The 23,533-nt window shown below is 42.9% G+C and overlaps 2 long non-coding RNA genes across 2 annotated transcripts in view; both read right to left on the bottom strand.

Moving 5' to 3' along the window:
• The window catches only part of LOC138962316 (uncharacterized), a 118,099-nt gene extending 96,940 nt beyond the window's left edge, over positions 1 to 21,159 (bottom strand). Inside the window, exon 1 of the long non-coding RNA XR_011454476.1 lies at positions 21,011 to 21,159. This is a non-coding gene — a long non-coding RNA (uncharacterized lncRNA). The remainder of the gene's footprint in view (positions 1 to 21,010) is intronic.
• On the bottom strand, positions 10,733 to 16,094 carry LOC138961998 (uncharacterized). Its single transcript, XR_011454370.1, has 2 exons — positions 15,389 to 16,094; positions 10,733 to 13,982 (listed from the first exon to the last, which is right to left on the bottom strand). It is a non-coding gene; the product is annotated as an uncharacterized lncRNA (long non-coding RNA).
• Positions 21,160 to 23,533: the final 2,374 nt, after the last annotated feature.

Here is a 23,533-nt window from a genome sequence, read left to right on the forward strand (position 1 = left end):
GATCCTCCAAGGCTGTTGCTATGACGGCTTACTAGTGCCAAAACCTGGGGTTACCCATTATCACGTGATAATTAGTAATTAACGCTGTCAGTTACTGTTTTCACTCGTTAGTTACTCATTTTCACGGGATAATTAGTAATTTTCACGGGAAAAGGACTAATTTTTAGTTTTGGCACTAGCAATGCGTCAGGAAGTGAGCCAAAACTAAAAATTAGTAATTAACAGGTGAAAGTTAGTAATTTTCCCGGGAAAATTAGTAATTAACACGTGAAAATGGTAATTATCAAGAGAACATTACTAATTTTCCCTTGATAATTACAATTATGAGGTTTTGGCACTAGTAAGCCGTCATATGTTGCCCTTGGTAAGGTGCTTCTTCCACCCGGGCCGCTGTGCACGAGAAAGTTACCAACCGTTAAGTTTGCCGGAAGTCAGCTGCGGGTTGGATTGGTTGAAATAGACGATTTTCGGAAATTGTTTGTTTGTTTGTTTGTTTGTTTGCTTAACGCCCAGCCGACCACGAAGGGCCATATCAGGGCGGTGCTGCTTTGACATATAACGTACGCCACACACAAGACAGACAGTCGCAGCACAGGCTTCATGTCTCACCCAGTCACATTATTCTGACACCGGACCAACCAGTCCTAGCACTAACCCCATAATGCCAGACGCCAGGCGGAGCAGCCACTAGATTGCCAATTTTAAAGTCTTAGGTATAAGACCCGGCCGGGGTTCGAACCCACGACCTCCCGATCACGGGGCGGACGCCTTACCACTAGGCCACCGTGCTGGTTTTTCGGAAATAACTCCATCGGGTTTGTACGGGTTGTGAAAGAGTGAATACCCTTGCTTTTCCTCTGACAAATAACTTCACACGTACTCATGTGAACGTGTTTCCGACGCACCCGTCGCTAGTGATTGGCCCCTCCAATGATTTTCCGAGTAAAAAGCAAGGGCATTCACTCTTTCACAGCCCATACAAAACCCGACAGAGTTTATTTTCCCCCCGGAATTCGTCTATCGAGGTTTGTGATTTCGACCAATTCGAACCCGCGGCTAGCTCCCAAATGGCCCGTTGGGTCCTTTCTCGTGAATACCAGCCCTGGACACTTACCAAGATTCCAAAGCCTGGTTGCTTTTCGTGCCGAATGGGAGTTTTTGTTTTGGTTTTGTTTCTGATGAATGAATTGATTTTGTAACCGACGCGTGTCAATGATTTGCCACATTAGTTCAGCAGAAAATTCCCGTTTGGCACAGATCTATAGCTGCCATGATCTTGATTGTTGGTATGTGTCCAGGTGGAAGGATACTCTTATTCCATGTAAATGACTGAACATGAGATATGGCGAGTAAAAGCATGTAACTGGCGAGTAGAAATGTTCATCCGACTCGCCAAATGCGAGTAAAGTTGCTCAGTGAAATAAATTGTTGGTTTGGCAAGTAAAGTTTGCTCTCTGGCAAGTAAATTTTTAGAATCACTAACCAAAGGCGAGTACACCATGAGTTGGACTTTCAGGGCTGCTCTACAGTATAGTTTTACGTAGTTGTGCACTCAAGACAAAGTCCGAACGAGCAAGAGGGCCTTGCGCCATAGGCCACAGTCATTGCATCACACAACACCGTGGCAGTGCCTACATTACCTGTACAGGGATACAGAATGCGAGAGGACAGAGTTTCAACACAAGTCTGGCTGTTCCATCATCATACAGTACGTCAGGCACCTCAGTGTTGATCAAGACTCAATCAGAAAGAAAACACCCATTACACCCTGTTACATCAGCCATTGACGGAATGCAGCAGCTCACCCGCTCCGAAAAAAACATCCCACAATGATACAGACGAACGCAAGCATTGCGTGTGAAATGATTGCATCATCGTCTGCAGTTGACGTACGTTGCACAAGGAACACAGGTGTCAACACGTGCGCAACGTGCACCTGATGCACAACCCGCGCGGAGTGATGACCTATGGTATTAGTGTTGAGCAAGGGGGTGCAGACAGGAACCATACTCTAGGGGCAAGAAGCTTGACCTTCACACCACGCTAACAAAATATTGCGGTGGGTCGGATTCCACGGCAGACAACACACAACTCTCGCGGGTGTTTTTACTTTGTTCTTGTGTGTCGTACAGGTGTCTGTGTAGGCAAAGCTAGGACACGAGAAAGGATTGTCCTGAGGGTGATGCAAAGGTGTACGCTATTGTGAGTGAAATGTGTGCTGCTTCTGATGTATAAAGGACATTGAAGGATCCAGCACAGCGCATTTCCCTCGAGGCTGAACGCAACCTGAGAGTACAGAAAGAGCTATTATCAGAGGCATAGAGAAAACTGTATGTCTCGGGTATTATTAATTTTACTGGTGTTCTCATTTTTGACGAAACTGAATGATGAACTTGAGAAGGTTCGGATTGAAAGGAACAGTTCTTCTTGTGACTGAAAATGACTCGATTCGGCTCACCCATCACCTGACCAGGCTTTAATAATGGCCATGTTGGGTTTGATGCGTGCATGCCTGGTTTTCTCCTGTAGATGGGTGTCGGCACAGGAGGTCTGCCCGCTGTCCTCAGCCAACATGCTCCGTCTTCATGGCAGCTCAAATTTTTTATCGAGGTTCTCTCCTCTAGATCCGCCGTGTTTCGCCTAGGGGCTTGCGCTGCCTAGTTGATAGGGTCACCTCGTAGAGGATGTGGTCATAGACCACGCACGGTCGGTCTTGGGATAGGGAAACGTTATGCTAGTCTGGAGGGATTACGCCACAATGGCCACCTCGCGAAGACCCAGGGTCCTAGACTAGGGAGGTCCAAGGGGGAGCACCGGGAGGGCTACCCCTCTACCCGCACCTCCAACACAATCCCTTCCCCTGGTAGCTTCATCCCCAAGGAGGAAACAGAGCTACCTGCAACACCCCTTAATAATAATAATAATAATAATAATTGGACATTTTAAGTGCCTAACCTATGGCTAGGCCCTTTACAAAAGAATATATATAGAATAGAACAATCAATTGTACAACCTACATAAAACAATTAACCATACGGACAAAAATCATCACATGTACTGTTCACACAATATTCATATATGCCGCATACACACTATATATACACACATACCCAACGAACACAACACACAACTGTCGCGGGTGTTTTGACATGGGCACAGCCCTATCATCTTACTTGTGTTTGACAATGCATGGGATAACACAATCCCTCCACTCCAAGAAGACACATACCAACAATCAACAGCCAAGAGGCTTTCTGCGCAAACTGGAAAATGTTACATGAATTAATTTCTAAAGCGTCAGTGTAAATCCAAATCTGCAGAGCCGGGAAGCCGTCAAAATGTTGACTTTGTTGGTACTTGTTCTGGCCGCCTCTGAGATTGGGAGCAGACCTGTTTTCACAGGAAGGGCTGTGCCTTTCACTGGAAACCGATGCTGAAAGACTGGAACAGCTGTGGAAGGAGTTCTGGAACCACGTACGAGTGTTGCTAACATACATAGACTGTGCTGGTTAGTTAGAGACTAAAGGAATCAGCTGGTCCTCTGCCAACAATTGAATTGTCCAGACATGTTCTGGGTCCTTGGTTTATTTCGACAATGGTTTAGTCAGTGTTTAAAGCAGCCTTATTGAATTACCCATAAATAGTAAAGCTAAGTTCCATCCCCTCAGCTTGGATTTTTAGTCTCAAAGACGTTCCCGTTGACAATGTTAGTACCATGGAACCTGTGATGAAAGGACACCCTTGGTACCATGGAACCTGTGATGAAAGGACACCCTTGGTACCATGGAACCTGTGATGAAAGGACACCCTTGGGACCATGGAACCTGTGATGAAAGGACACCCTTGGGACCATGGAACCTGTGATGAAAGGACACCCTTGGAACCATAGAACCTGTGATGAAAGGACACCCTTGGGACCATGAAACCTGTGATGAAAGGACACCCTTGGTACCATCTAAAAGTGTCCTCTCACGACAGCAGGTATATTTAGGTGAGGTTAGAAACGGACATACACGTAAAAACCCACTTGTGCAAAAGTAAATGCACGTGGGAGCTGCAGCCCACGATCATAGAAGAACCGCTGAGAAGACTTCTTCTTTTTCTGCGTTCATGTACTGAAACTCCAACGTACATTCGTGTATTTGCACGAGTGTTTTTTTTACGCGTATGACCGTTTTACCCTACCATTTAGGCAGCCATATTGCTGCTTTCCGGGGGGAAAAGACAAAACATTAGTCACTCCCCCTTTAGCATCCCGGGGTCTAGTGCCAAGCCGAATGTTAATAATATATATATATAATTATATGCTCCTCTGCAATCTATTTTGTCCGACTGAAAGACAGGACTGGTAAGGCCAAACAAAAATATATGTTTGTTTAGGGTAACCCGACCGACCCTATTTTTTCCTGCCAATCCTAAAACTTTTTTTTCATTTCTAAAAAACAAAAACAAACTTTTGGCACATTTTGCGAACCATACCGAGACTAAGGGAAGTAACCTCCTTTAAAATCGACTAAATGTTGAAAATAAAATGTAACACAAACACGCACACACACACACTCACACACACACACACACACACACACACACACACACACACACACACCGACCCTTTATTTTTTGGGTCACGTTACCCTAAACCAACATATATTTTTGTTTGGCCTAATAAAGTGCAGGCGTAGAAAAGCATGACAAGCTGAATCTATTGCGTCAGGTTATTCGCAATATCAGCTGCGCAGATGGCACGGCAGGAGTCAAGTTTGTCTTCAGAAAGTTCGGTTTGCAAACAATGCGAAAATATCATCACTCGAGAGTTCCTATTGCGAAATTTGGCAACTGCGTCATTAAAAAAGGGTTCAATTCACGATGAACACGCAACGTATTCCAGTCTGAGAGTGATTGGATCCCTAAAAGTGCATGCTTCTCCTCAGTGTTCAGGGTGGCGGGTATGAGGGGTAGAAGTAGTTTCGTCAGGCAATATTTTGTTTTGCGCAGAAGATATGTAAGGATGGGGATCCTATATATATATATATTGGGCATCCTAACTCTGAAGGCGTGTTTTTATACTTTTTTCTCTCTCTCAAGATTCTAATGCAAAAGTAATAGGACGATCAAGACGTAGCCTAACATGAGAATGAGAATGAATCGGCATTCATTGATAAAAATTAATGAATCAGTGTTTTTTCAGTGTTTTTTTTTAATGTAGATTACAACACATGAACACATAGGGCTGTAATCTTATAATCTGAAGCTTCGTAGCCTAACTGTATAACTGACGTGACTAAAACCACATAGATCAAAGGTTAAAGGATTGCTGTACAGGAAGCAAACAATTGATCACGTATCCCATCACCGCTGCGTTATACGGTTTACTTGGAACGACCCAGGACAGTAACGCTACTTATAGTTCCAGGTCTGCAACTTATATCCCCATTCCACACAACCGTTCTAGGTCCCGTTCCCGTACCGACCAAGGACGGCTGCCACAACAATGGAACGCTGCGCAAACGGCCGTTTTTGGCATCTTTGAGCAGCGTCTGACCATACTGGGGACGGCTGGGAACGGAAGCTAGAACTGAACGGATGTGTGGAATGTGGGTATGACAACTCAGTGTGTGAGAGCGCTACCATTGCGTTATCGTTGTTTTAAGTTCCTTTAACGATCCAAGCGTTCCGTTACCGATGGGTTAAGGTTCCATTACCGTTCATTCTGATCGGGAGGGGAACGGCTAAAATTTTGAACATGCAGCCCAAACTCAACCGTCCCTAGCGACCCTACCGTTCAAAGTTGTTCCGTTTAACGATCATTTACGTTCCATTGCGGTTCCCTCCCGATCCCTCCCGTGCCCGCACCGTTCCTTGGTCGGTACGAGAACGGGACCTAGAACGGTTGTGTGGAATGGGGGTATTACTCCCTAATAACTCCGCTAACCCGATTTCTACAATTTGAAACAAAGTTTGCCAAAAGACCCCTTTACTGATTTGCTAGCAAAAAAAATGTCGATACAGAACTTGATTACTGAACAACGAGAGCGTCAGGAATGATTAGTTGCTGATCAATTACGCCCCTCTTGCGTGCTTCTCCTCTTCCGCATCTGGGTTTCTTCTTTTCCCTCACTGCCCCACAGAAGATCGAACCGGCTGGAGAGAAATAAGGAAATTGCGCAGTTTGCGTGACAATAAACGAAAACACCGTGAACAAAGAAACACAGCAAGCAGAATTTAACAGAACGATCGAAGCTTCTATGGAAGATAGAGATTTTTCCAAGAGAAAGAAGGTTCCATGTAGATTTCTCTTATGATGTGATTCTCTCTTCTACAAACACTAATTATGTTTGTGGTCGTTTAAATTCCTTCGTTCGTGTACCGTCTAGTTACTTACATTCCGTATTTGAAGTGAAATGGATTGTTTTGCTTTGTAATCGACTCTGGTTGCTAACGACTAAAGCGGAGCTTTTAAGTTCCTGCCTCTCTCTCAAACACACACACACACACACATACACACACGCACACGCACGCATGCGCACACACACAAAACACGCACGCACGCCCGTAGACAGACAGACAGACAGGCAGGCAGACAGACAGACAGAGAGAGACACACGGCATAGCGACACACCGTGCCACACACACGCACACACACACACACACACACAACACACACACTCTCTCTCTCTCTCTCTCTCTCTCTCTCTCTCTCTCTCTCTCTCTCTCAGAGGGTCACTGCATGAAGTGTTCTTGCCGCCCAAAAGTTGTTTTTGTGGACGTGCACGTACGTACACATTCAAACAGTGCCTCCAAGCTGACGCCACTTCCTGTACCAACAGATGCCCGCCCTTATCTGTCTGGCACCCGCCGGATGGTGAGTCTAATTGATCATGTGTGTGTGTGTGTGTGTGTGTGTGTGTGTGTGTTTGTATGTGTGTGTGTGTGCATGTGTGTGTGTTCGTCTGTGTGTCTGTCTTTCTGTCTTTCTGTGGTTGCACATGATGTGCTGAGTCAGTCATAAATAAAAAGAGTCAGGGTCGCGATCGTGCTCGTGGGCGTGTTTTTTAGTGTCTATGTGTGTGTGGCGGGGCGCTGTAGCTTGGATTTTAATAACTACTAATTACTTATCATTATCAGATCTTCAATTCAAGTCAACAACAAACGATAATAACAAACTTGATCGTCCTCGCGTTTAGTGATTTACGCACATTTTCAAGATAAAAAAAACAACGAGAAATATATACTCAACGACGCAAAAAGACACAACTGAAGGTCATTAACCCAAATCACGTCCGCTAAGGGACCTATTATCCGTTTTACCACCGTACCACCATGGTTTATCGGGTAAAATGGGCGGACAAAGTGACTGAGTATACAGTTAAACCCTACCCCCCCCCCCCCCCGCCCCCTTTTGAAGACTTACAACAATCTGAGAAAATCGGGTCTTAAAAACGAGAGTCTGAAAAGGGGGGTAATTGTACAGAGGTTAAGAACAGAAAGTCTGAGAAAACAAGGTCTTAAAAGGGAGCGAGTCTTAAATTGGGGGTCTTAAAAGGGGGGTTCCACTGTACAGTTCAGCCTTTCCCAGGGAATTACCCAATGTGGCGTGAAATTTGTTATCTTTTTCGTGGGCGTCTGACGTCTGCTCCGACGAAGATGTACCGGCGTCTGGTTTAGATAGATCGGCGACTCGAGTTATCAGGTACACCTTTTAAAGGATCCAGCCAACGAGATTTACGGCGTTATCGGTCACGGACAGGCGATCGTGATTCTGTAGATTAGCCGCAGGGCAAGGCCGGACAATCTAGACTATAATGATATGTGCTGCGACATTATTGTGATGAAACAGTATGCATCCATAACTACACAATGACACGTGAATGCTCAATTACAATAGCATTAAAAATAAAAATAACTTAATTGTCTGTTAAAATGTGTGCATTGCAATTAAAAATTATTTTTGACGCATCTACACCTGCATACAAAACACGTTCACATATACTTTTTTTTTGTATTTTTTTTGTATTCGACAATGTGAAAACATTTGGATACAGCATACACAAGATAAATCACATCAACAAGTACTAACATTTAATCATACCGCCATTGATATCAACATACAGCGACCACTCAGTGACCTTTTACTGATATTCATGACCTGGAACTGCTGTGTGGCCTGCTGTGTGCTGAGTTCTTAGACACGAACGTTTGCATCGTGAAGTCGTACAAAAAACTAGTAGGGCCGTTAAACAAATTACCTCCCGCGGCCTGGCAGTCTTTCTGCATGCAAATCGCGCTGCCATATATATGACCCTCCACCACGGAATGAGTCGCATGTCACCTTTGCATGATTTTCATATTTTTACATTTTCATATAGAGGTTTTTTTATGCTCTATCCAGTGGTGAAAACCGTTTTAGAAAAGAGCAAACTTTTCGAGTTATAAGCCTGTGACTAAGGTGACCCTCACACTGTTGCCAGACATCCCCCGGACTTATATTAAGCCTAGCGCAGCTCGCGCGAGGTGACATGCGACTCATTCCGTGGTGGAGGGTCACAATTTATTATTTGAGCTAGAATGAAAATGTATGTCCGCTGAGAGTTACACTTTTCTAACACGACATGTGAGAAGAAGTGTTCCAATTATGCTGTCACAATAAGATCGGGCTTTCTGTAACTTTCTTTTTGACGAGTCTTTGTAACTATCCATTCGCTTTCGCAAGTTTATAATACAGTATAACTGAGTGACATCAGATTTGTAGAGACAATGAGAGAGAGACTGAGACAGAGAGAGACAGAGAGAGACAGAGTGAGTGAGTGAGTGTGCGTGTGTGTGTGTGTTGTGGTGTGGTGTGTGTGTTGTGTTGTGTTGTGGTGTGTGTGCGTGTGTGTGCGTGTGTGTGAGTGTGTGTGGTGTGGTGTGTGTGTGTGTTGTGTGTGTGAGTGTGTGTGCGTGTGCGTGTGTGTGCGTGTGTGTGTGTTCTGTTCTTTTTTGTCGTTTCTGTCTTTCCTTGCGCGCGCACACACACACACACACACACACACACACACGCGCGCGCACACACACACACACACACACGCGCACACACACACACACACACACACACACACCCACACACAAGCGGACAGTGGCGACTGCTGAACAAACTGAGTTTCTATGTTTTAGGCCCGCCAACTTAGTAATAATAGCCTGGCTCCAGAAAGTTGTTTCAGTCCTGCACGTATAAGCTTACAAGCTTGCAAGTTTTATGTGTTTACATTCTTAGATAATCTTCACGTGTATTTATAGCAGGGAGCCAAGGCAGTTTGGTGCGAATAAAAAAGATGAATTCTGGCACCGGCAACGATATTACGCTTTCCCCCTCAGTTCTAAACCTCCTTCGTTACCCCCACCCCCTTCACCGCCCATCTCCAAAAAGAAAAACTCCTTGCATCTCCTTATAATAATCAAAGAGATAGATAGGGTAATAAATAGACGAATCAAGAATGAACTAGACTTAAATGAATAAATAAGTGAATAATCAACGAGTTTACAAATTCTGTAGTTTTATAGCGAGTATCTCTCTGTACGTCAACTACATCAACCCCCCAACGCCAATCTCCATCCGGGCACCAGCAACACCATTACGCATTTACCCCTTCTAAAACCTCCTCCGTCACCCGTACCCCCTCCACCGACCCGGCCTCTCCCAAAAAAGCTCCTTGCTTATCCTTATAATAATTGAATAGATAAATATGGTAATAACTAAATAAATTAATACAGAATTAACTAGACTTAAATGAATACATTTTTAAATAAACAACGAATTTACAAATTCTGCAGTTTAACAGCGAGTACCTCTCTATGCGTCATCCCCACCCCCTCCACCGTCCCGGCCTCTCCCCCCAAAAAAGCTCCTTGATTATCCTTATAATAATTGAATAAATAAATATAGTTATAACTAAATAAATTAATAAAGAATCGACTAGACTTAAATGAATAAATTGTTAAATAATCAACGAATTTACAAATCCTGCAGTTTTACAGCGAGTACCTCTCTATGCGTCAACCCCACCCCCTCCACCTCCAAAAGAAAAACTCCTTGCATCTACTTCGCTTCTCCGCCTCCACTTCTGTCACATTTGTCTTCATTTACTGACGAACGTGCCATAATTTATGTGACCCTCCACCACGAAATAAGTCGCATGTCACATTTGCATGATTTTCCTATTTTTACATTTTCCTACAGAGTTTTGTATGCTCTATCTAGTGGTGAAAATCGTTTTAGAAAAGAGCGAAAACTGTTTGAGTTATAAGCCTGTGACTAAGGTGACCCTCACACTGTTACCAGACACTCCCCGGACTTATATGAAGCCTAGCGCAGAACCGCGCGAGGTGACATGCGACTCATTTCGTGGTGGAGGGTCACATATATCCAAAAGTTAGACCCCAACCCCTTCTCCTGGTTATCTGGTTATCAAGTTCGAATGAACTGCAAATCTTTTATTTTTATTTTTTACCCGTCAGTACAAAAACACTTGTACGGTACAAGCAAATGTTGGCAGATACGGTTAGTTAAAAAAAAAAAAAAGAATTGGAGCGACACAGTGCAATGCCCCAATTCCAATGCAGGCTAAGGGAACATCTAATTCGCAGTACTGTGCTATCTTAGGTAGCGGCAGTCAAAACTTGGTTTTGAAGTGAGAGTGAATGTTTTGTGATGTCTTGAAAGAAAAATAAAGTACAAGCAAAACACAAAAAAAAGTAAGTGGATACCTTTATTAGTTCCTGAGATTTTGATATTTTAGTACATACGCTGTCGCGACTCTGCTTAAAACTGTAAAATAGGGCAACTTCAGCAGCATGTGGGTACCACATAGTTATCCTCAGCCCTTTCAACTTTTCAGGATCTGTTATCAGCAACCAAGAATAGAAAAAACACATAGTTCTAGCCCTCTAATCTCATATGGCTTCTGTCAGCAAGCATGCAAACTTCACGAAAAACACAATTAAACCCATCGCAAAACTGCACGGGAGGGCAACTTTGGGTCATCACAATTCACACAATATGTATAGCAGCTGTCTGAAACTTTCACATATTCCAAACAAATGTGTGTAGAACATGGCTATTTTTTTTCAGACAGCTTAGTTCAATGCTTTTGGAGTATAAGAGCCTCAAAAATGTCAAAAACCTCAATTTGTCAAGCGGAAAAACAGGAAAATTACAGTTTTTCGCACTTCAAGGCCAATAATTAAGAAACTATTTAAGATACAACGAAAAATTTTGGTGTGTAGATAGATTACAGTGTAATCTTTACAGACATCAGTAAAATTCAGTGTAATGTTGAAAATAATCCCCCAAGAGTGGACAAACCCCCCCCCCCCCCCCCCCAGAGGGGGGTAGCACATTTCAGATTGAAATATTTCAGAAACTACTGAAAATACAGCCATGATTTTTGGTGTGTAGATTGATTACAATGTTATCTTCACAAATATGTGTTCAATCAAGTACACTACATTGGGGTGTGCACGTTAAAGATCCCACGATTGACAAAAGGGTCTTTCCTGGCAAAATTGTATAGGCTTAGATAAAAATGTCACTGTTATCCCTGCGCCTTGAATATGTGCGCGATATAAATTGCATAAAAAAAAAAAATTTTAAATTAAAAAAATATATATATAAATCCCTGCGCTTAGAACTGTACCCACGGAATATGCGCGATATAAGCCTCATATTGATTGATTGATTGAAGTAAGATCTAGAGAATACTACATGGCTTGCTGTGTCGTACCAGATTTACACGAGTTGTTTTTTGACTCACATGCGAAGCAAAAGTGAGTCTATGTACTCACCCGAGTCGTCCGTCCGTCCGTCCCGGCGTCCGCCCGGAAAACTTTAACGTTGGATATTTCTTGGACACTATTAAGTCTATCAACACCTGATGTGGCCTGATGGTGTATGGTTACAAGATCTCAAAAAACATGTGCGGCAACTTGACCTCACATCAAGTTCAAGGTCACAGGGGCCGTAATTGTTGTCTTAAAAACGGCCATTTTTCACATTTTCTTCTGAAGTTATCGAGAATGGCAACCTTAGCTATGTATGCTATACAGGGCAATGTAAGCCCTATCTTTGGACACCAGTTTGGTTGACCTTGCTTCAAGGTCAAGGTCGCAAGGGTCCTTTAAAGTTGGATTGTATACATATTTTGAAGTGACCTTGACCCTGAACTATGGAAGATAACTGTTTCAAACTTAAAAATTATGTGGGGCACATGTTATGCTTTCATCATGAGACACATTTGGTCGCATATGATCAAGGTCACTTTGACCCTTATGAAATGTGACCAAAATAAGGTAGTGAACCACTAAAAGTGACCATATCTCATGGTAGAAAGAGCCAATAAGCACCATTGTACTTCCTATGTCTTGAATTAACAGCTTTGTGTTGCATGACCTTAGATGACCTTGACCTTGGGTCAAGGTCACATGTATTTTGGTAGGAAAAATGTGTAAAGCAGTTCTTAGTGTATGATGTCATTGCTAGGTTTAGTTATTTGACCTTGACCCTGAAGGTCAAGGTCATGTAAAGGTCAAGGATGTGAGTCGTATGGGCTTTGCCCTTCTTGTTTAAATAGTGAACTGCGAAAGCGAGCTGTTTACTATTTGAAAAAGCAACGAGTGTAAATCTGGTACGACACAGCAAGCCATGTAGTATTCTGTTTATCCTACATTATATACTTCTGTGCCAGATCTAACTAAAAGTCACCGACAGCGATATTGCCTTTGGATCAACCGCTTTAGAACTTCAAACCACTTTACTCAATTTGACATTCATTCCTCCGCCATGACACACACTCTCAAACTAGGACAAAGTAGTTCGCCTTTGTCAACACTGTTAAGTTTAATATTCGAACAATCAAAACCGAGTACCTGCAAAACCGGTAAAATCCGTTGCGTTGATCGCGAGTCATGGCGGAGTATTCGAGCGAAGCAATGGTGACGCACGCTTCGAGACAATTTGTGGAAGAAATCAAACCCATCACTTCAAAATATACCAGATAAAAAGAAAAGCAGTGGCCACAGGATAAAAGAAACCAAAAGGAACAACAACAGCAAAGCATATCCTTCCTCGATAGGATTAGCTTGACCTTCCGGTTTATCCCATGTACTACTAATTTACATAGCTTGACCTTCCGGTTGACCTCATTTACATGATATACACACGTGTGATTTGAACGATTTTTATCTCACGGTTATCTCTCTCACGTATGTGGGATAAATTTACTAACATTGTTCACAGTTCTCTGGGGAAAACTAAATTCTTGCAAAGTGCACAGTCGGATGAGAAGTGACAGTCAAATGCATATATACCCCTTCTTCAAAGTCAGTCAAACAAAGTTGTCAGTCAAGTACTGCTTGAAACAGGTGTACATGGCAGGCAGGTTTGCTGGAGATTCGACTGTGAATGTTCTGCCAGAAGAAGAAAATGGTGCAAGCACAATGTTGTGTCCAAAAACAACCGATGCAGGAATCTGGCAGAAGTCAGCGATAGGTTCTCCTTTTTGTGGAACGATATTAGATCGAGCACCATGCCATTCACAAGTTCTGATGGACGGTCAAGGTCTTCCAGAAGGTCCGGATTGAGCAGGTGGTTTCTTGTGATCCTATGTTTCAGCAAATGAACCCCAACATTCCGGCCCATGATGCAACGCCCTGCGTCGATATCCAAAAATGCTTCTAGTTCTAATCCAGTCTTATTCCCCAGCTTTGTTGCTTCTTTCACTGTTCCCTCAATTTCTGCCTTGATTTCAAGTCCTTGCAGCAAGTTCACTCGAACACTTTGGGGAGAAATTAAACCAGGTCACTCCAATCCCTCCCTGTTTCCAACCGAAGCAGATCCAGCTGCAACAATAGCTTGTTGGTCAGTGGTACCAGCTGAAGTTTGGGTGGTCGACCTCTTCCAGTTGCTGTGAGTGTGAAAGCAGACTTCATTTGCTGGAAGTGAGCATCATCTGTAACACGCACAAACAAAACAAAAATGTAATACTATGTTCATAATATTTTTGTACTGAAACCATGAAGGCTACCAGTAAGTTCGTCACGCGGTAGATTCGTCACCCGTGACGAAATTACTGGCAGGGGTGGGCGGGTGTTAAGCTTAGAGCTTATGCTTTCAGATGTTTGATTTGTGGGAGAGATTCAAGATTCACTGACATTTTTTAGAGAGAGAGAAAGAGAGAGAGAGAGAGAGAGAAAGAGAGAGAGAGTTGTTATTTTAAAACCCGAGATCTACTCATTGTGCAGTTCTCAACTGAGCAGTTTTCAGACGACACAGTCCGAGCGTTGTTATTTTAAAACCCGAGATCTACTCATTGAGCAGTTCTCAACCCGAGATCTACTCATTGAGCAGTTCTCAAAAGCATGTAGTCTGAGAGAGGGAGCGAGAGAGAGAGAGAGAGAGAGAGAGAGAGAGAGAGAGAGAGAGACGGACGGACGTACATACACCCATATCCATGACACGCACGCACACACACGCACGTACAAACGCACAAACACTCACACACACCATCGCACACACACCCACACACTGACTAACACCCACACACGCGCGACCAAGAGAGAGAGAGAGGGAGTCCTATGACTTCAACCTCACTGTCAAGGAGGCAGAGAAACTCAATGTGAGGAGAGGGAGGGGTGGAAGGAGGTGAGAGAGAGAGAGAGAGAGAGAGAGAGAGAGAGAGAGAGAGAGAGAGATAGAGAGAGCCGCGCTCGGACTACTGTGGCGAAGTTACCGGGACCGGTGACGAATCTACCGTGTGACGAACTTACTGGAAGCCACCATGAAGGCCTGTTTACTTTCAGTTTTACTTTTGTCCCAAAACAAAAGTTTGCTTTGTTTTTCTGTCATGTATTTGGTTATTTTTTAACTCGTTTCTAATTTATTATATCACCTTGCTTGTCATGAGAAACAAATTAGTAATCACACAAGTTTGATGGACCATAAACTCTGATTAACTGGGGGGAAAAGGAAGAAGGAATGGAGATGCGCTAGGGTCAGTGCATGTAAGCTACGCTACTCGTTGCTAGGCCTAGTCTTGCACTTCCGGTTTTAGCAAAGGAACAATTATTCCTTTTAATCCTAATTTAATCCTCAAGAAAACAACAACTGAGAAACAAAAACCATCGGAGTAATAATTCAAGATTAGTTTGAAACAAATATATCACATGTACGGCGAAAGGCAAAAAATAACTTAGGTCGTTTATCGAGTACCCCCATTTCAACACCCAATACAAAATGACCCAGCACAAACTACTATCATCAAAATGAAAACTACGCACTCAAAACGCTAAATTCAGCAGAATGGTTCGACAGATCAACTTCTAAACACTAAATGAACAGAAAAACATCAACACTTACCAAGGATGGGTTTGATTTCTTCCACAAATTGTCTCGAAGCGTGCGTCACCATCGCTTCGCTTGAATACTCCGCCATGACTCGCGATCAACGCAACGGATTTTACCGGTTTTGCAGGTCCTCGGTTTTGATTGGCTCGCGCTTCGCGCGCATGAATCTTAAACGGAAACTTCCATATTTGGAGGATTCACAAGAAATCGGACTTTCTAGCGCATCTTTTACGACTACGATCGTTTGAGTTGTTTTTAAGTTACGAAAGGTTAAAGTTGGGCAATTTTTTATTGTCCATGTCTAAAATCCACCATCGATTTAATCTAAAAAATACCCCCCCTAGAAAGAAAAGGGACTCTTTCTTTAGCAGTTGACACTGGTTTCCGATCGTTGAATGAAACTATTTTTAGAAAATACAACGCCGAAAGGGAAACACCACAAAAAGTTGAAGAGCAAGTAGTAATGGCGGTCGCGTCACGGCTGTCCGAAAATCCGGAGAGAGTATTTGTGATTCACGCACACGCATTCAATCCAAGCACATTTTGCAAACAAATGGCATGGGGTAAAAGACAAAGAATCCAACTTCATTTCTGTAGTTTCCATTTTCAATAATATGCCATATATTGAAAGCTGTCGGAAATTGAAAACGTGTTATTTTCAGCACAGATCTCGCTTTCCCGCATGGGACTAGCGTTACTGCCGCTACCTAGCTATCTTCGAGTTTTACAGATTGTGACAGTAGCACTGTACTGAGTGTACGGCCACAGACAACCGAGTGTTCTGCTGCTTCCATAAATAGATGCACGATTATCATTGTCCCCTTCTTGGAACTTGGCCAGTTCAAACCAAACTGTGTCGTCGTCCCCTTTATAACGAAAGGGTCACGTGACAGGAACTGGGAAACTAATCGGTTACCCGCTCAGACTCTGTTTGATAACCCACTTCCCAGCATTATATTTACTCGCACAGCGTATGTATAATAATAATAATAATAATAATAATAATAATAATAACTGGATATTTTTAAGTGCCTAACCCTATGGCTCTAAGCCCTTTACAGAATGCCGTGTGAGATGGAATTTTTTGGGCCAGTAGATCGCTGCCATTTCGGCGCATATTTACCTTTCAAGGTGTGTGTGTGTGTGGTGTGTGACATGTATGTGTATACATATATATGTGACGCGCAGTAAGCGAAAATAAATGTAACGATACTCGATAGTTGGTGCATTGATTTCGGTTAAGGTAGGTACATGTCGGGGTTTTCCGATAATGTGAACAGCACAGTCAGATCAGACAACTGCGCATTGCAAAAATAAAGTTAACAGTGGTACCTGTGTTAAAAAGACACCCATGGGACAAGTCCCAACCCACCGCCCTTTCTTCCTTCACACATTCCTTGGAGGGGGGGGTCGTAACAACAACAACAACAACAACAAAACTCCCGCACCCGTTAATTTGTTGCTATACATCTCAAATGCTTGCTGCTTGTGAAAGTAATTAGAAGTCAAGAAGAATAAGGAGGTCAACAACAACAACAACAACAACAACAAGAGGGAAAAGAAAAAGAAAACCACTGCCACCACCAGCAACAACAACGACCACACCACGACATCAAGAAGAAGAACAACAACAAAATACCCGCACCCGTTAATTTGTTGCTATACATCTCAAATGCTTGCTGCTTGTAAAAGTAATTAGAAGTCAAGAAGAATAAGGAGAAAAACAACAACAACAAGAAGAGGGAAAAGAAAAAGAAAACAACTGCCACCACCAGCAACAACTACGACCACGACATCAACGACAACAACAACATGAAGGCAAAATAACACTGTACATTCATTGTCAATTCGATTTGTATCGACATTTGTGTATAAGCTGGGTAATTCGATTATTCAAACGGGCGGGGATGTAGCTCAGTCGGTAGCGCGCTGGATTTGTATCCAGTTGGCCGCTGTCAGCGTGAGTTCGTTCCCATGTTCGGCTAGAGATTTATTTCTCAGAGTCAAGTTTGTGTGCAGACTCTCCTCGGTGTCCGAACACCCCCGTGTGTACACGCAAGCACAAGACCAAGTGCGCACGAAAAAGATCCTGTAATCCATGTCAGAGTTCGGTGGGTTATAGAAACACGAAAATACCCAGCATGCTTCCTCCGAAAACGGCGTATGGCTGCCTTAATGGCGGGGTAAAAAACGGTCATACACGTAAAATTCCACTCGTGCAAAAAACACACGAGTGTACGTGGGAGTTTCAGCCCACGAACGCAGAAGAAGAAGAAGATTATTCAAACTAGACAATTTCTAGATGATAGTTTCCAGAGATGCTTGTCTCGAGAAAAGTGCTGCACAAGGGAGGAACATACCTACAAACTCTCTCGGTGAAAATTGGAGCACTCACGGATGTCTGTAATATTGTTACAATCAAGGATTAAGTATGAACACAAGTAAACAAAAAAACAACAAAAATCTTTAAATGAAATAATGAAGAATTACTTAATTAGCTAGTGTAAAACGCATATGCTGCTTACAACGACCGCCTTAAAAAAGGATAATGAAATAGATAAATAAATGAGTACAAAATATAAATAAAGAATGAACTAGAAATAAACGAATAAATCGGTGAATAAACAACGAGTTTACAAAATCTGCAGTTTTACGGCGAGTATCTCTCTATGCAACGTATGTAGTTTACAACGAGGTCAAAACTGATATATTTCTGCGTGTATCCACCGCAAATAATACATTCAGTTCCAATTCCGAATTGCGACATTAGCCAGTTCTATAAATACCGCGCTGTTTTACACGCAAAAGAAATGGAGAACTCTTTACGCTGACGAAGGCATTGACTTTTTGTCCTCTACTGAATATGGTGCAAGTAGAGGGTAGGTCGAAAACAAGTCGCGTAAGGCGAAAATACAATATTTAGTCAAGTAGCTGCCATTTTTCAGCAAGACCGTATACTCGTAGCATCGTCAGTCCACCGCTCATGGCAAAGGCAGTGAAATTGACAAGAAGAGCGGGGTAGTAGTTGCGCTAAGAAGGATAACACGCTTTTCTGTACCTCTCTTTGTTTTAACTTTCTGAGCGTGTTTTTAATCCAAACATATCATATCTATATGTTTTTGGAATCAGGAACCGACAAGGAATAAGATGAAAGTGTTTTTAAATTGATTTGGACAATTTAATTTTGATAATAATTTTTATATATTTAATTTTCAGAGCTTGTTTTTAATCCAAATATAACATATTTATATGTTTTTGGAATCAGCAAATGATGGAGAATAAGATAAACGTAAATTTGGATCGTTTTATACATTTTTATTTTTTTTTACAATTTTCCGATTTTTAATGACCAAAGTCATTAATTAATTTTTAAGCCACCAAGCTGAAATGCAATACCGAACCCCGGGCTTCGTCGAAGATTACTTGACCAAAATTTCAACCAATTTGGTTGAAAAATGAGGGCGTGACAGTGCCGCCTCAACTTTCACGAAAAGCCGGATATGACGTCATCAAAGACATTTATCAAAAAAATGAAAAAAATGTTCGGGGATTTCATACCCAGGAACTCTCATGTCAAATTTCATAAAGATCGGTCCAGTAGTTTAGTCTGAATCGCTCTACACACACACACACACACAGACAGACAGACAGACACACACACACACACACACACGCACATACACCACGACCCTCGTTTCGATTCCCCCTCGATGTTAAAATATTTAGTCAAAACTTGACTAAATATAAAAACAGAACCAGCTCTCTAGGCAAGGAGCCAGAATCAAATCGATTGTATAGACGTTGCGGGGAAGACGGGACCGACAACGACGAGTGAACCGAGACAGGTGTGTAGTCGTTCGGCGTCATTGCTCGTAAATCAGTGTGTGTGTGTGTGTGTGTGTGTGTGTGTGTGTGTGTGTGTGTGGGGGGGGGTATAGGCTATAAGGAGCCAGACTCAGCCGTCGTGTATTCCATGCAAATTACAGCTGTGTGCCAGTATACAAAAATGCTAAAAGGCATAACTCTTTTCGTAATCCTGTTATTCTACATACAGACTCAACTCAACTCAATGCCCGTCACTCCTGTCAGGGTATGGGCCGCCAACAACAGCTCTCCAGAGTCCTCTGTCCTGGGCCATCTTTTCTATCTGACTCCAGGTGTAGCCCATCTTTCTGGTGTCGGCCTCCTACATACAGAGCACGTACAGTATTATTCGTAGGTTGTTTATGTAAACTTACAACCTTCGATTGCGCCTGTTGAAGGCACGGCAATTCTTCCCGTGAAAATAGTTGGACTCACTGTCTCAGATCTGTCCTGACTTTTACAGGGCTTCCCACTGACGCCCCTCTTAATGCGTCCCGGGAACCCCACTTTCAATGTTAAGAGGGTCCATGGACCCCCACTGCAGAATTTTGCAGTCTGAGTAGAATTGTATCTAAGGTACGCACGATAAAGGATTTCAGTGCGTGAGAAAATGTAAGTTTTACGCCCTCACGGCAAAGCCATATTAGGGGCATGTTACCCGGGAAAACCCGGCTTTGTATGAAATATTCAGTGCGTCCCTGGACCCGCTCTTTTAAAGTCTAGTGCGTCCCGGGACCCTCTCCATAAATTTGTAGTACGTGTTTTCGGCTTCTAATTCGTATAGGACGCAGGGACGCGCACTATGGGGACGAGTCCTGCTTTAATATGGGATTACACCATTCCTCTACTTAGACATATACCAACAATCAACAGGCTCACGGCTTTCTAGGTAGAGTGGGAATTTTATTTATGAATCAGTTTCTTCAAAAGCCACTATCTCTCCCACTAGCATTTCGCAGCGAAGTCTCAAATATCAAAAACAAAGAGACTGCCAACGTAAGTTATTGACAACACAATACGTTGCATTAAAAGACCGCTGGGTCGAAATATCTGTGAATGTATCGTATTATTGTGTTGTCCATAACAAACGTTCCAACAACTTACCTTTCTTGTTATTTGATTCTCAAATATCCATTCAGGTTATTGCATTCACTGTAGGGTACATGCTTTATTCAGACAAAATGGGACCCCTGAGGGCTACAGGTCTCTTGCCAACAATGTGAGGAAATAATGGCCCATCGAAATGTACTCCTGAACGTCCCTTATAAATACAAAACCAATGGGTTTACCAGCAAAGCAAATGAGTCGCCGTATATATGTTCAGCACGCACGCAACTTTGACACCATCTGATTTATTCACATCTATCACCTTTAGATATATATCACGCACTCTACCTGAATACAAAGTGTCGTGTTTGGATTCATCTATTCATCTATTCAGCTAAATATGGAAAACTGGCTGCAGGCATGTAGTAAGGAGAAACTGATGCAAACGGTTTTGTTTCCTACGCATCCTGGAGTCAGCGGGGATATAGCTCAGTTGGTAGCGCGCTGGATTTGTATTCAGTTGGCCGCTGTCAGCGTGAGTTCGATCCCAGGTTCGGCGGAAATTTATTTCACAGAGTCAACTTTGTGTGCAGACTCTCTTCGGTGTCCGAACCTCCCCCCGTGTACACTACATTGGGTGTGCACGTTAAAGATCCCACGATTGACAAAAGGGTCTTTCCTGGCAAAATTGCTTAGGCACAGTTAATAATTGTCTACCTATACCCGTGTGACTTGGAATAATAGGCCGTGAAAGGTAAATATGCGCCGAAATGGCTGCAATCTACTGGCCGTATAAAATTTCATCTCACACGGCATCACTGCAGAGCGCCTAGAACTGTACCCACGGAATATGCGCGATATAAGACCCATTGATTAATCTCTGCCATCCAGATAACATTACCAGTAACAGACTGCCCTGCGAGAGTATGACCGACTGTGTGAAGCGTCGTTTACAAGTTATGTATTGCAAAATAAGCAACCGTATGGTGTTGAATGTCTTGTCTTGGTGTATTGTGTTGTATTACTAGCTACGTAGTTGTTTCTTTTATACTATTTCCTCAATTCACGAAGACTTTTACGTGCTCTTGCTTGTTCGAAACTTGTGTTCATTATGCATTTAATCATATATTTGTGTGGATGTCTTTTGTTTATTTGTTTGGTTGCTTGTTTGCTTTCTTGTTGGTTGTTTGTTTGTTTGTTTGTTTGTTTATTTGATTGTTTGTTTGCTTTGATGTTTGTGTCTTTTTTGTTTGTTTGTTTGTTGTTGTTTTGTAATTTTAACATTTATTGTCATTAGATTAGTCCCTCCCATCCACCATAAAGACCATCCCCTCCTCATCGTGGTATGGTGGTGAAACAGAACCAAGCTATGCCGTCGGAAGAAAATCGCTGAAATTTCACTGTCCCTAAAACGTGGGGGTGTTTTTCATTGTGAGAAGTATACCGGTAGGGTTCTCCCATGGCGGACGGGTTGGTTGCTGGCTAACGGGGCTCTGGTAAAGACGGAGATGTGCTGGATAGTACCGGTGTGACGGCACAGAGGCCCAAGGACACAAGCGGTCATCTCAGCAACCTCCAAACGGGTAGACTGGACTCGACAACCATGGTAGGTAACCAGTCTAGGAGAAGGAAAACTCCGAAATAAAACCACGGGCAGACCAAGCTCAACAGCCCAGGAAGGCAATTGGTCTAAGGGAGGGACCCCTGATCAACGTCCATGGCCGAAGCCGGAGATGCGGGACCCCCTGGGTGCCAAAAAGCGCTGCATCACGCAAATCACAAAATGATGGAGACAAACAGTGAACGACGAAGAAGAAGAAGAAGAAGTCCCTCCCTGGGCGAGGGCTGGATGTAAAAAAGCAACTGTTTGCTTATACCATTACCCTCATTAATAAAGAATCTGTCTTGTCTTGTCTTGTCTTGTCTTGTCTTGTCTTGTCTTGTCTTACTGGGTCGCTTTGCTGATTTATTTAAAAACCCAGCCCTTGCCGTGTAAACGACTCAGTTCACCATCTCAGATCTGTCCCGGTTTTTACACAGGATAAGGCCATCTATCCTCCACTCAGACACATTCCGAAAATCAGCAGCTTGGCTACTTTCTGAGCAAAAGGGAAAAATGATATCCAAAACCAAAGAGACTGCCAACTGTGCAAAGGCAGAATGTTTTGATGAATTATTTTTTCAAGAAGCCAGTAGAGGTTGTGAACTGTGCCTTTTTAATACCTTTGTCTACATTTACGTAACCAGTCGTTTGGTTGGTTTACTTTAACACACCTGTCTCTTGGCTAACCACTGGCTGTCTTTCCATGGGTGCTTTGAAGGCAGGCGTGGTGTCTTTGTGTAGTGTTTCAATACCTCTCAGCCTCAGTGCTTACTCATTGAGTCAGTGAATAAGGTCATACCTCCACTTAAACATATTCCCAACATCAGCAGTCTGGCTGCTTTCTGGTCAAAGTGGGATTTTTTGGATTCATTAATTTCTTAAGCAGCTACTAGTAGTAGTGTCTACACCTGTTTTTTTCTGATTTACTTAACACACCTGGCTCTTGGCTAACCACTGGCTACCTTTACAGGGATACGTTAAACGTGGTGTGTGTGTGTGTGTGTGTGTGTGTGTGTGTGTGTGTGTGTGTGTGTGTGTTTCAAAACCTCTGAGCCTCAGTGCTTACTCATTGATTCAGTGAATAGCTACTGTCAAGCTATTGAATGCGTAGCAATTTTGATTAGACTTTGAGTATACATACAAACAAGCTGTGAGAAGCAGGATCAAGCTTCCATGTTTCCGCTGACTCAGCAGAATCAATTGCCAAGTGCTTTTGTAGTTCACCATACATCGAGTGAACACCAAGCTGCTGCCGCAGTCGATGTTAGTGCAGAAACGCTGCACTATACTAATTCTAATGAGTCGTTAATGTTCCTGATACAGGAAGTGTATACAGAACCACAGTCCCTTGGTACAATCCACAGTACAAACAACGTTCGCCCTAATTGGCTTATCAGTATCGACAAATAATTTGACGAAGCAGGTTTGAGAGAAGAATAAGGCATCGTTCGTCACTGAGACGCTCTTACACGTTTGCTTTTGTTCAATGTTTTGAATTAAAAAAAACGACAGCTAGGTGTCATTTAATGGCTCTGATTCTCTATTTTCGGAAGCCTCCTACAAGCGCTGAGTGGGCAGACGAGAGCAGGAAATCAATACCCGCACGTCTCATCTCTTTTGCTCTCTCTCAATACCCCCGCACG

Source organism: Littorina saxatilis, linkage group LG1, assembly GCF_037325665.1.
Source record: "Littorina saxatilis isolate snail1 linkage group LG1, US_GU_Lsax_2.0, whole genome shotgun sequence".
NCBI lineage: Eukaryota > Metazoa > Mollusca > Gastropoda > Littorinimorpha > Littorinidae > Littorina > Littorina saxatilis.